The sequence below is a fragment of the Capsicum annuum genome, chromosome 12 (genome assembly GCF_002878395.1).
Source record: "Capsicum annuum cultivar UCD-10X-F1 chromosome 12, UCD10Xv1.1, whole genome shotgun sequence".
NCBI lineage: Eukaryota > Viridiplantae > Streptophyta > Magnoliopsida > Solanales > Solanaceae > Capsicum > Capsicum annuum.
Genome location: NC_061122.1, coordinates 108529677 through 108545386, shown reverse-complemented (window position 1 = coordinate 108545386; position 15710 = coordinate 108529677). Strand labels below are relative to the sequence as shown.

The 15710-nt window shown below is 36.6% G+C and overlaps 1 long non-coding RNA gene across 1 annotated transcript; it reads right to left on the bottom strand.

Annotated features, from left to right (window-relative positions):
* Nucleotides 1–756: 756 nt before the first annotated feature.
* Nucleotides 757–4147, bottom strand: LOC107851683. Its single transcript, XR_001669123.2, has 3 exons — nucleotides 3942–4147; nucleotides 3788–3872; nucleotides 757–984 (listed from the first exon to the last, which is right to left on the bottom strand). It is a non-coding gene; the product is annotated as an uncharacterized LOC107851683 (long non-coding RNA).
* Between the last annotated feature and the right edge of the window lie 11563 nt (nucleotides 4148–15710).

The window sequence follows — 15710 nt, the reverse complement described above, 5'->3', positions numbered from 1 at the left end:
CTCTAATAGGTATAATGGGAATGAAATCTATGAATGGAACAAAGATGATTTCATTGAAAGACAAATTTTTACAGTAGTACATCGAATGTTGATGTACAATACACTTTGTAAAGTTCATAACAATAGTTATAAAACTATTGCAGAAATGATTACTGCAGGATTTACTGGTTAATTAAAAGGTTGGTGGGATAATTATTTAACCTTAGATCAGTGTTTCAAGATATTACAGTCTATTAAGGATGAAGATGGTCAGCCAATTCAAAATGCAGTTTATACGTTAGTCCTTAATATCATGGAACATTTTTCAGAAAGATGGTCTGATAATAGTGAGACTATTAGAACCATGCTTTAAAATTTAAGGTGTAAAACTCTCACATCTTTTAGATGGTACAAAGATGTGTTCTTATCAAGAGTTTAGCAATTACCAGAGAGTAATAATTCTCATTGAAAGTCTAAATTTATAGATGGTTTACCAACGCTCTTTGTGGAAAGAGTTAGAAAAGCTCTTAGAGGATCCGCAACAAGTATTAATTATGATAAGTACACATGAAAAATTGATAAATATTTGTGTCATGACCAGAAAATGAGGGTCATGGTGGCACTTATCGCGAAACACCTTGACAAGTAAGACTATCACCCAAACTGATACAAAAAGAGGAAAAGAATGAAATATCTCAAGATAAGGCTTCTAGAACAAAGCCGAACCATGTAAGTAATCATAATAATACGGAAGGAACTTATCCAAAATACCAATCATGCCCAAAACCAGGTGTTAATAGTGTAAGAACTACTAATACAATCCAAGAGTCAAATACATCGAAAAAATAACCACAAAGGAATAATATTTGTCTCTGAATACTATTAAAGACATAACTACCATAGAAAGATAAAGGTGAACTTCGGATGCATTAATGTCCAATATCTACCTTGGAAGCTCCAACAATCGCCTGAGTCAATCAAGCTGAGGCGCACTCAAGCTAGGACCTGCACCGAAAGACGCAGTAGGCATGAGTACGGTCCACTTGTACCCAGTAGGTATGATAGGCCGACCAAGCAAAGTAGCAATAAAGCATACAAAATATATACTAAGGGCACGCCACCTGCAATTAGAAAATATCTCACAATGGTAGCTCATACCACTTGTACTAACAGTTATAATATATCTTATATATATTGCAATATCACACCAAGATAGAACAAAAGTACATATTATATCACATATAAGAAGAACAAGGAGGAACATGCATATACAAAACCTTCAAATACAAGTAAAAGAAGTTACGATAAATACATAGATGACAAGTTAATATGGCAATACAACACAACATAACATAATAAAGTAAGTACAACGTATATGATGATGAAGATGATGATGCATGAGGTCATTGTACAACCTCCGGGATCATCGAACAATCCCTGTATGCACCTACGAAGGCAAGCTTCCTAACGTAGGACCCATGGAGGGTTCGTCAACCAGTATACAATCCACATATCTCATATCTCCTTTCCAAAAAGGTTTCAGGTCAGAAGATTAATAAAGAGAAGCGTGCAATTTACATGCATAAATGAGTGTCTCAAGGCAAAGTGTTAATGGCAGAGGTAGCTACAGGGATAACTATAAGAGATTTTCCATTTACATACTTAGGGTGTCCTATTTTTCATATAAGGAAGAAGAAAAAATTCTATCAGCCTATTTTACATAAGATAAGTAGTAAATTACAATAGTGGAAAGGAAAACTACTTTCTTATGGTGGTAGGGTTTTCCTAATAAAGAATGTACTTCAAAGCATTCCTATCCATTGTCTTTCTGTCATGAATCCATCAGCTAATGTATTATCTGCTCTTCAGAGAATATTTGCTCAATTTTTTGGGAGCAACCATATTAGGGGGAAAAGTAGGCATTGGGTGGGATGAAGTTCATTATGCTATCCATTAGAGAGAGGAGAACTGGTTTCAGAAGGTTACAAGATGTTTCTATGGCTTTATTTTATAAACTATGGTGGAATTTCAGAACTAAAGACTCTATATGGAGTAGGTTCTTACATAATAAATACTATAGAAAACAATATCCTAATAACTTTATTGGAAGGTTGGTGCTGGGTCTCAAGTGTGGAAGAAAATGCTGCAGGTTAGAGATCTAGTGGATCACCAAATTTTGTGAAGGATTAAAGGGGGTCAAGCTAACATATGGTTGGATAATTAGACATATATTGATGATTTATCAAATCTGATTCAGATTCAGAGAGGTACAGAAAGCTTGCAGCAGGTTAGGGAGCTAATTGATGGTACTCAGTGGAATGATCATGCTTTGATGCAGGTACTTTCTTTGGAGGTTGTTACCTATATTAAAGCTAAAATAAGGCCCAGAATTGAATAACATAGACAGAATATCCCTATTTGAAGATTGGAAACTTCTGGCAAATTCAAGTGAAATCAACATGGGAGTATATCAGGCAGAGACAAGAAAGAAATGCTATATATAACTCTATATGGGTTAAAGGTCTACCATTCAAAATGGCATTCTTAATATGGAGGATCTGGAGAAGAAAGGTGCCAGTAGATGCTATGATGAAAAGATGGGGGGGTTGAAGGACTAATTAAATATTGGTGTTGCATGCAGCCTGATCAAGAAATAATTTCACATGGGTTTCTTAGATCATCCTCAGCTAATAGGACTTGGTCCTATTTTGCTTCATATACAGGTATTCTGATTCAAGGAGTATCACTTAGAGAAACCATTCTTACTTGGTGGACAAAGAAAGTCAAGGAAAGATTCAAACCTTATTATCAATCCATTCCAAGTATGATCACATAGGAGCTATGGAAGAAAAGAAACAGGTTGAAGCATGAAGGAAAAATATGTCTGTACATAAGGTTATCTTTAATGTTACAAGAAATGTGGGCCTATTACTTAATGTAAGAAACCCAAGAAGAAAATTTCCTAGTAGCTGGCTTGATATTCTTATAAGATACAAGGAAGGAAGCCTAAAATAAAGATTACAAAGGTCATGTGGAGATTTCCTCAGTCTGGTTGGGTGATTTATAATACTGATGGGGCATCCAGAGGCAATCCAGGGGTAGTTCTTATGCTTTTTGTGTAAGGGATTAATATATGCAGAAGGATCTAAAATAGATAATACCTCTAATGTGGAGGCAGAAACTAAGGCGAATCTACAAGCAGCTAGTCATACTAATGTAACACAGAAGGAAAAGATAATTATACAGACTGATTCAATGCTAATGCAAAAAATTCTGAGCATAGAGTGGAAGTGTTCTTGACATGTAATAGAGTAGGTTGATCAAACATAGAATTTAATGCAGTGCAAACAGGTTCAATATCAACATATTATGAGGGAAGGTAATTAGTTGGCAGATTATCTTACTAATCTAGCCATTGACAGAGGAGATTTTATAATCACAAGCTTTCATCAATTACAATCACAAGGTAGAAAGATTCTAAATAGTGACAAACTGAAATGTCCTTACATAAGGATAAGAGCAACAAGAGTGTAAATCGATTGAGAAGGGTACAGTATATACAAATTCACAACAACATGTTTACATTGAGAAATCTAGATCTTAGACTAATCAATCACAGTCTTCAAAAAGGACTCAGCAAAAGGGGAAGGTCGGGGAAAATGTTGGCATGTAAAACACCTAGATAGTTTAGATCAATCTATACGGATCTAAGTTCACCAGTATCGTCATCCTTTAGACAACTACAAGGAAGAGCATGATAATAAGAACAAGGATGAACATTTAAGAAAGTTGAATGAACAGTACTTACACAGATCTCAGATAACATCCAAGGTCTTGATTCCATCAATACAAAACAAAATGAGTAGCTTCATCTCATCCATCGAAGAACACACCTGGAGATATCACACACAACCGTTAATGGAGAATCGGAGCAAGAAAAGGAAGCAAAATGGAGAAAGTACCAATATTTGAGAGCTAATGGTAACAGATGTGAAGTTGATAATCCACAGAAGCTTTTCTTAGCTGAAGTAACCAGATTTGCGGCGGAGAAGAATGAGAATTAGTTTAGGAAACCTATACATTTTTTATCTGTAATAATAGAAATGGCGGGTCGGGTAATTTTTAGAATGGGTTGCCCATTCTCGGCTATTTCATATAAAAGTGGGTTGGTCCACTAATTATAAATTTTTTGTTGGTTATTAATAAATTTTAAATTAACCATTATAAAAAATATCTCCTTTTCGTCACATCTTTCGGAAAGGGTTTTATAAGGTGTTATAATATCTCCTCCTCAACACATCCCTCGGAGAGGGTTATTAAAAGATGTTGCCAGTATTTCTCAGATCTTGCCACGGTGGTACCAGTGTTTCATGAACGAGTATGATATGAGGATGTAATGCTCACAACCAATCACAATGAGTATTTTCATAACCAACCACAATGATATATTTCAATGACCATGTGAGCCAATATCCACTCATTATTTCAGTTTCATCCATAAATTTCCACATGTCTCATATGCCAAATAAAGTATGAATATAATTACAATACACCAATGGTACCATATTAAGCATCTTAACAACACAATATAATTATTCACATATATTTAAGGCTATTAATATCACATAGGACCCCACACGGTCACACATATCACATAATAACTCAATTTCGACAATTATATCAAATATAGGCCTCCACACGGGCACAACACATTAATAGACATTTTTATGATTAGTTCCCATCCTTAACATGCATTTTTTATCATCATTTACTACCCAACCCAGTCTGAAAGAGTTAAGCCATAACCTACCTCAAAAATCGAAACAGGTCTGCTACACTTTGAACCCACGACCTTACTTTTCATGAACAATCTCGAACACCACTAAAAATATCAAATATTAAATCTACGCATCCAAACAAAACCAACGACACCCATACTGACTACTTTTGGTTCGGGATCAAAACAAACCCCTGAAATGGGTTTCTAAAAAAGAAGGACAAAATCAAAACTTTACTTCAAAAATATGTTCTTCATATTTTTAGGAACCTACATCTGAAAACCCAAGTTAAATTGAGTAAAAAATGAGGTTCAAATCGAAGAAAAATAATTTTTGAGCATTATCGGGTAAAATCTTTGAAATTTGGGTTTAAATCAAGACTCAAAGTTGTTTTGATGGTTAAATTGATGAAAAACTGGTTATTATAAGATAAAAATATTATTCAAATGAAAGGAGTGAAATTAAAGTTTGAAATCAATCCCTAAGAGTTTTGAGGTTTTGAGAATTTTATCAAGAAATTATTAAGAAATGATGAATTCTTACTTAAATCCGTAATAAAATCAAGAAACAGGTGTTAATCTAGCTTTTCAAGCTCCACAAGCTTCACTTTTAAGCTCCCATACTATTTTAGGGCTTAACTCTGAAGAGGCAAAATGAAAAAAATGAGCAAAATAGGCCAAAAAAAAGGTTTTATATTGTAGATTTTCTGTTTTTTTGCACCGAATTTTTACCCTCAAATTCCCTTAGATTTCGATGGGGTACCCGAGATTCGTTCGGAGTTTGATATATGCAAACAAACTATGAAACCATACTAAATTCGACGTTTTGGACGCGTTGGCAAAGTCATATTTTCGAAAAAAATATTATTTTCATAAAGTTGACCCCCAAAACCCGAAATCATAATTTTCCAAACCGAGAGTCGAAATGAGATTTAAAAGCCATAAAATCATACCAAACATGCTACCACCCTATAATTGACATTTCGGATCTGACAGAGAAGTCAAATTTTCCATTTGATGTCGTTTCGATCAAATGTGAGTCCCACACCTATATTTTCAATTTTTCAACTTTCCAACCAATAGGTCAAAATGAGCTTGGGTGCATCGGGACCCGAACCAAAGGTCCACCTACCTAAAATCGATACTTTGGAGCTGCTAGTGCAACTCGTTCAGCCATTCGTCGCATGGATAAAAAAGATATCCCTATAAGTCTAAAATAAGGCTATCGAAGCCATCAAAAACCACAATATCACATAAATGATACCAAAATGTAATGGAAATCATACCAATCACTCCCACACCCCAGAAATACCATAATGTAACTACGGGGATAGGTAAAACAGCCAAATCACACAAAATTAAAACTTTTACATATTTCATCAAATTTGTAGATCGTTACAATATCCACCACTAAAAATATAGTTCGTCCTCAAACTAAGGCAAAGAAATACCTGAACTAATGAAGAGATGAGGATAAGAACTACGTATATCTGACTCGACCTCTCAAGTAGCTTTATTTGTAAGTCGATGTTGCCACTGTACCTTAACCACATGGATCAATCTAGAGCACAACCGCCTAACATCCTTAGCCAAAATGGAAACCAGTTCCTCAACAAAGGATAACCGCTCATCTAACTAAACTGACTCCCAACGAATGACATGAGACTCATCAGGAATATAACGATAAAACATATAAATATGAAAAATGGGATAAACAACTGATAAATCAAGGGGCAAAGCTAACTCATAAGCCACATTACCAACAGTCTGAAGAATCTCAAATGGACCAATATACCTTGGGCTAAGCTTGACCCTCTTCCCAAACCTGATTACACCCTTCATGGGTGAAACTCAATGGAAAACATGATCTCCAATGCCAAATCTCAAGTCATTAAGTCTACAATCAGTATAGCACTTTTGCCTACTCTGAGCTGTTCTTAGTCCATCCTAAATGACCCAGACTCTATTCAAAGACTCACGAAGCAAGTCCGCACCTCGAGGTCTCATCTCTGAAACATCAAACCAATCCACTAGGGAATGACAATGCCTACCATATGACGACTCAAAAGGAGCTATATCAATACTGAAATGATAGCTATTATTATATGCAAACTCTATTAAAGCCAAATGTTGCTCCTACTGGCCACTAAAATCCATCACACATGCGCGGAGCACACTCTAAAACCTGGATAGTCCGCTCTGACTGGCCATCAGTCTGGGGTGAAATGCTATGCTAAGATCAACCCGAGTACCCAACTCATCTTGAAAAGTCTTCCAAAAGTGAGATGTGAACACAGAACCTTGATTTGAAATAATGGACATCGACGCACCATACAGACGCACAATCTCACAAATAAAGATAGGGGCTAACCTCTCAGCACTGAATGAGACCCGAACTGAATAAAGTGAGCTGACTTGGTCAATCGATCCATGATGACCCAAGCACTGTCAGAACCATGAGATGTACGAGGTGAACTAGTCATAAAGTCCATGGTGATCCATTCTCACTTCCACTCAGGAATGGGTAATCTCTGAAGCAATCTACCTAGTCTCATATGCTCGGCCTCCACCTATTGACAACATAGGCAACGAGCCACAAAATATGCCATATCTTGCTTCATACCACCCCACCAATAGTGTTTCCTCAAATCACAATACATCTTAGTCACACCTGGATGAATAGAATATCTGGAATAATGGGCCTCCTCCAAGATCAACCTAATCCAGTCACCCACTCTGTAACGCCCCGAAATCTCATCTCGAAGCGTCACACGGTGCTTAAGTCTACAAGTAGCGCCAAGCTAACCCTTTGAGCCTATTACTACATATAATAACTTATTTTAAAATAAAATAAACAAAACACTGGTACTGTCATATCAAATGATAGGAAATATGAAGAAAATACTCGGTCCAAATTACCACAATACTGGAAATCTCAACATACTAACAATCTGATAACTAGTCTGACAAAGCCTTTAATACTCCATGACTAGAGAGCCATTGGGATAGGTCCTCAACTGACTCAAACTGAACTGGAAGCAATAATATATCTACAAAATTACTGAAATGTCTGAAAATAGGTCCTCAAACCATGAGGACTCACCACTGTGGAGATGTAGGCAAAGGTTCTTAGAAATAACTGACGAGGCTGGGATTGAGCACCTGAACCTACATTATAAGATAATGTAGCACATAGACGTATATGTGGATCAACACTTGGGAATGTGCTGAGTATATGGGGGTGCATGCATTTAAATAAACATTATCATTACTCTTTATAAAATCATGCATGCATATATGAATGACTCACATGGCTTGAATAAATCTAAAATAAAATTCTCATGAATCGTGAATAGTAAAACATGAAATATAAATCTCGTGAGTCATTATACTTAACTTTAAAATCTCTACTCTCCTCTTATTCTTAATACTTGAAGGCTAAAGGAATTTTAAACAATACTTTCAAACTTATACTTTTATCTCATGGAAAGTAAAACTTCTTTAAAACTCAAAGACTCAGAACTTTTAGGAACTTTCTACACTTGGGAACTCTAGAACTCTTTTAGACTCAAGACACTTAAAACTTGGGATTATATAACTTTGGACACTCAGGAGTTTCTTCTAACCGACATAAACCATGTGAGATACATGGAGTCCAACGTCTTGTCCGCCTAAGGAAGAAACCTCACATTGGGGAGAGGCGTCATACTCTTTCCAGGGAGTATAACCTCAACTCAGTGATCACTATCTCAGCCTTGGGCCCATAGATCTCAGTCCTATGGTGGCACGTAGTTCTGGGGTATGAGACCTCGGAATCATACCCAACTCGGTGTTAAATACTACTCGCATACTCAGCTCAGAACTCTTAGGAAATCCATCTCAAATAACTCAAGGGTCTATACTGAAGACCAAAATGTATTACTATTTGTTTTAATAGAACATCATTGTGGATTCCAACTCTATTAGGACTAAAAAGGTAAAAAATATTTCTCAATAATCTCAAAGTACTTAAATCATCGGTGCTTATAGCACATAAGTTCATAAAATTGGAATTCTCAAGTAGATCTTAGTGGCCCATAGTTCAATCTCAAGTTAAGACTCATCAAAATGCATACTAGAGATCATAAGGATTCATAAGTCATATAGAAATCTGGAATTTCAGCATTATACATTAAAATCTCAACATACTCATGTATCTCAATTTCTAAAACATGGAAATTATCATAATCTCAAGAACAACATCAAAGGGTACTAACTCATACTTCAATTTTCATAAGAAAACATGTGAAACCATATATTCTTGTAATTTAAAACAACTTCTGGCCACAAGTACGAAAGGAGTATCCTTGTTCAAACCCCACATACCTTGAATTAGAAGCTTTGGATGAACTTTTGCTTTTGGGACTCTATTTGTACTCTTGGATGAGGGTTCTTGATGCCCTTGACTTGGGAACCTTGAATCTTGACTTAATTTAGAAAATCTATGGTGGATTCTTGAGATTCTTGAAAAAGGTTTTGGATACTTAGGGTTTTTATTGAGAGAAAACTTGAGAAAAACTTCATAGAATACTTGTAAATGACTTTAATTTGGTGTTTGTACAGTTTAAGAGGCTTGGAAAAAGTCCAAAGTGCCCTTTTTAACTTCTGTAGGAAGCTGGAAAAATTGAATTGGGAACCCGATTTTATGGGCCACCATGACGTGCCACTATCGTGGTGGCTCACTAGAAATTGACCAATGGGAATCAGGGAGTCACCGCGACGCGGAGCCATCGCGTTGTTCCACTGGTTGGGACTTGGAAATTCAGCGCGACACATCACAATCGAGCTAGGCCACTAGAAATTGACTACTGGGAAATTGGGGTCCTCCACGATGTGCCACTATCGCGGAGTTCCACTGGAATTTGACAATCGTCAAATAGACCCTCTCTGTGACGAGCCAAGCACTAAAATGATGCTATTTTACGACTAGGACTTAAATTAGCGATAACTTCTTGCCCGGGTATCAAATTTGGGCGAATCTTATATCGATGGAAAGCTTATCAAATTTCTCATGTGATAAAAAGTCAAAATTAGGGAAATTCTATATGGTTAAAACGATACTTACTTAGGAAGTCACTCCTTAACCTTCTCGAGGAGAAATTCAGCCTAAGAAAAATTTGGGTTATTACACCGTCTCGGCACACAAACTCGGCCCCCAATCTTCAAAACTCCATTGAATCAAGTGAGGCTTCCTTAGCCTTCCCACTCAACACTTTATCTAAAACCAACCTAAATCCAACATTATCAAACCGATGAGCTCGAATCTGCTCCTTCAAAGAAGATCTAGCATCCACAAATGCCGAAATACACCCCGATGTCAAAATATCAAGCCTAACAATCTGGTTTGTAAAGACTGAACCTCTAAGGCCAAAGTCCTCTTCTAATCAAAAGATGCACCAAGCTACCCACACTAGTCAACTTTCGGCTTGAGGCATCTGGAACCACATTATCCTTGCCCGGATGGTAGAGAATAGTCAATTCATAATTCTTCAGCAACTCAAGCTAATGGCGCTGCCTCATATGAAGATCTCACTGGGTAAAGAGGTACTGAAGGCTACGATGATTTGAGAAGATCTCACAATGGAATCCATAGAAGTAGTTCCTCCACAACTTCAAAACAAACACAACTGCACATAACTCCAAATAATGGGTAGGATAATTCCTCTCATGAGGCTTCAACTGACGAGATGCATACATAATCACCTTTCCCTCCAACATTAACATAACACCCAAACTAATACCAAAAGCATGATAAAACACGAAAAAACCCATGCTCTCCTTGGGCAAAGCCAATATAGGAGTTGAAGTCAACAAATCCTTGAGCTTTTAGAAGTTCGCCTCACAAGCATCAGACATTTGAAAGAAATCTTCTTCTGAGTTAACTTAGTCAATAGAGCTACAATGGATGAAAAACCCTTAACAAGACGCTGATAATAACCCACCAAGCCAACACAACTACAAATTTCGATGGGCGAAGTAGGTCTAGCCCAATCAAGAACCATTGCAACCTTGTATGGATCAACCATAATACCTTCCTTAGTCACCACATGATCCAAGAAAGAAACAGACTCCAACCAAACTCGCACTTAGAGAACTTTGCATACAACTTTTTATCCCTCAATCTTTGAAGCACAATCCGCAAATGCTCTAAATAAACCAATATATCATCTATAAATACAAAAACAAAGGAGTCGAGATATGATCGAAACACCTAGTTCATCAACTCCATGAACACGGCAGGGGCATTGGTCAACCCAAAAGACATGACCAAGAACTCATAATGACTATATTGAGTCCCAAAAATTATCTTCGAAATATCCAAAGTTCTAATCCTCAATTGGTGATAACCAAACCTCAAATTAATCTTTAAAAACACTACAACACCCAAAGCTGATCAAACAAATCATCAATGCAAAGAAGAGAATCCTTATTCCTAACCGTCACCTTATCCAACTGCTGATAATCAATATATGACCCATCATTTTTCTTTACAAACAAAATAGGCACACTCCAAGGTGAAACACTAGTTAAGATAAATCCTCTATCCAACAACTCCTACGACTGATCCTTCAGTTCTTTCAACTCTGCCGGGCCATCCTATAAGGAAGAATAAAAATGGTTTTGGTGCCCAGCTCAACATCAATACTGAAATCAATATCTCAATCCGAAAGTATACCAGGCAAGTCCGTAGGTAATACATCCATAAAATCACGGGTAAAATCCAAGAAAGGAGGCAAAATAACACAGGTGTCATGAATATGAGTCAAGAATGATAAATATCCTCTTTTAATCAATTTATGAGCCTAAAAATAAGATATAATCCTCTTAGGACCCAAATGAAGTACACCCTTCCAAGGTATCCTTGGCACACCCGGCGAAGCTAAAGTCACAGTCTTAGCAAAACAATCTAAGAAAACATGATAAGGAACCAATCTATGCCTAAAATAATATCAAAATCCACTTTATCTAATACAAACAAATCTACCAAAGTCTCATGCCCAATAAAAGTCACAACATAAGATCGATGGGCCTGATTCACCACTAAAGAATCACCTACCAGGGTAGATACATGAATAGGCATGGCAAGAGGCTCACTAACAAAATCAAACCCGAAGCAAAATACCAGACACATAAGAGAAAATCGATCTGGGATCAAATAATACAGATACAGGTCTGAAATAAATAGGGACAATACCTGTAATCACAGCATCAGAAACCTTTGCCTCAGATTTAGCTGGTATAGCATAACACTGACCACGACCACCAACTGCTCAAGCGGCCCCATGGCCACTCCCATGAGCTCCACTACCTATGTTCTTCTGACCTTTGGTAGTGCCCCCACCCCTCACAGCTGAAATAAGAGTAGCTCTAAACATACGACGAGGATATTTCTTGGCCATATGGCTAGTCTCATTAGGTACGTAGCAACCTTTACGACCAATCTCAACAGGAGAAGGTACAACTAGGCCCAAATGGCTATCCTGAATTGTTGAACTAGAAGGTCTAACACTTGAACTCTATAAAGCCACCTATAATGACCTACACTATCTACGAGAACTACTAAAATCCCTACCATAGGGAGACTAACCTCTGAAATCACAAAAATGATGCACTTTCTTGGCGCCACCTAGAGATATTTAAAGAATACCCTTTATCGCTTAGCATGATCCATAATACTCTGAAAGAAAGCCATAGGCACAACTATCTAAGACATAGCCAACTAAAGAGAGACATCCAAACCTTTCACAAACTTCTGAGTCTTCTCAGAATCGATGGAAATACTATCATAGAAATATCTGGACAGGGCAGAGAAATATGCCTCATACTCAGCAACTGTCATGGAGCCTTTCTCCAAATAACTTGACTCGTCCCACATTCGATCCCTCAAACTATAAGGCACAAATCTCTCAAGAAAGACATCAACAAACTGATCCCATGAAACCTTAGAAGCATCAATAGGCCTACAACCGACAAATAATCTCTACCAATTTCTCGTAGCATCTCTTAACTGATAGTTATATAAGCCACACTATTCACACGGAAAGAGTGAAACCCAACTTAGAATACTAGGTATAAAAGAACTTTGCACGATAAAGAATAAAATGAGGAAAGTTTCCTAAAGATGTCCTATAGCCTCCCGAAGATAGATACAAATGTCAATTACCAGTTTATAAGACTCTATTAGATATCCCATTCTTAAACCATTGATACCAATGAAACCTAGTTGCTCTGATACCAATTTGTCATGACCCAAAAATGAGGGTCATGATGGCACTTGTCGCGGCGTACCTTGACAAGTAAGACTATCACCCAAACTGATATAAAAAGAGAAAAAGAAAGAAATATCCCAAGATAAGGCTTCTAGAACGAAGCTGAACCATGTAAGTAATCATAACAATACGTAAGGAACTTATCCAAAATATCAATCATGCCCAAAACCAGTTGTCAATAGTGTAAGAACTATTAATACAATCCAAGAGTCAAATACATCAAAAAAATAACCATAAAGGAATAATATCTGTCTCTGAATACTAATAAAGACATAACTACTATAGAAAGATAAAGGTGATCTTCGGACGCATGAATGTCCAATCACTACCTTGGAAGCTCTAATAATTGCTCGAGTCAATCAAACTGAGGTGCACTCGAGCTAGGACCTGCACCAAAAAGGCACAATAGGCATGAGTACGTTCTGCTTGTACTCAGTAGGTATGATCGGCCGACCAAGCAAAGCAGCAATAAAGCATATAAAATATACACTAAAGGCACATCACCTGCAATCAGAAAATATCTCACAATGATAGCCTACACCGCTTGTACTAACAGTTTTAATATATCTCACATATATTGCAACATCACACCAAGATAGAACCAAAGTACGTATTATAGCACATATAAGAAGAACAAGGAGGTACATACATATACAAGATCATCAAATACAAGTAAAAGAAAATACGATAAATACATAGATAACAAGTCAATATGGCAATACAAATCAACATAACACAATAAAGTAATGCAATGTATATGATAATGAAGATGCTGATGATGATGCACAAGGTCGTCGCACAACTCCAGGATTATTGCACAATCCTCGAATACACTTACGGAGGCAAGCCTCCCAACACAGGACCCATAAAGGGCTTATCAACCCATATACAATCCATATATCTTATATCTCCTTTTTGTCACATCCCTCAGAAAGGGTTTTATAAGGTGTTATGCTATCTCCTCCTCGGCACATCCCTCGGGGAGAATTTTAAAAAGATATTATTGGTGTTTCTCAGATGTTGCCACGGTGGTACCAAATGTTTCATGAATGAGTATGAATTAGGATGTAATGCTCACAACCAATCACAATGAGTATTTTCACAACCAACCACAATGATATATTTTCATAACTATGTGAGCCAATATCTGCTCATTATTTTAGTTTCATCCATGAATTTTCTCATGTCTCATATGACAAATAGAGTATGACTATAATCACAATACACCAATGGCATCGTATTAAGCATATTAATAACACAATATAATTATTCACATGTATTAAAGCCTATTAATATCACATAGGACCCTACACGATCACACATATCACATAATAACTCAATTTCGATAATTCCATCACATATAGGCCCCAACATGGGTACAACATATTAATAGACATTTTTCATGATTAGCTCCCATCCTTAACATGCATTTTGTATCATCATTTACTACCTAGCCCAGTTTAAAAGAGTTAAGCCATAACCTACCTCAAAAGCCAAACCGGTCTGCTACACTTTAAACCCACAATCTTAACTTTCACAAAAAATATTAAACACCACTAAAAATATTAAGTATTAAATCTACGCGTCCAAACAAAACCAACGACACCTATATTGACTACTTTTGGTTCGGGGTCAAAATGGGCCCCCGAAACGGGTTTCTAAAAAAGAATGGAAAAATTAGAAATTTACTTCAAAAATATGTTTCCCATATTTTTAGAAACCTACATCTGAAAACTCAAGTTAAATCGAGTAAAAAATGGGGTTCAAATCAAAGAAAAACTATTTTTGAGCTTTATCGGGTAAAATCTTTGAAATCCGGGTTTAAATCATGAATCGAAGTTGTTTTGATGGTTAAATTGATGAAAAACTGGTAATTATAAGATAAAAATATTTATTCAAATGAAAAGGAGTGAAATTGAAGTTTGAAATCAATCCCTAAGATTTTTGGGGTTTTGAGAAATTTATCATGAAATTACTAAGAAATGATGAATTCTTACCTTAAATTCATAATAAAATCAAGAAATAGGTGTTAATCTAGCTTTTCAAGCTCCACTTTTAAGCTCCCATACTATTTTAGGGCTTAACTCTCAAGAGGCAAGATGAAAAAATGAGCAAAATAGGCCCAAAAAAGATTTTATATTGTGGTTTTTTTATTTTTTTGCACCAGATTTTTGCCCTCAAATTCACCCTAGATTTCGACGGGGTAACCAAGATTCGTTCGGAGTCTGATATATGCAAATGAACTATGCAACCATACTAAATTAGACGTTTCAGACACGTTGGCAAAGTCAGATTTTTGAAAACATATCATTTTTACAAAGTTAAACCCCGAAATCCAAAATCACAATTTTTCAAACCGAGGGTCGAAATGAGATTTAAAAGCCGTAAAATCATACCAAACATGCTAACACCCAAAAGTTAACATTTCAAATCTACTGGAGAAGTCTGATTTTTCATCCGTGGTTGTTTCGATCAAATGTTAATCCCACACCCATATTTTCAATTTTCCAACTTTCCGATCAATAGGTCAAAATGAGCTCGAATACATCAGGACCCGAACCAAAGGTCTACCCAGCTTAAAATAGATATTCCAGAGCTTCTGGCGTAGTCTGTTTGGCCATCCATCGCACGGATCAAAAGATATC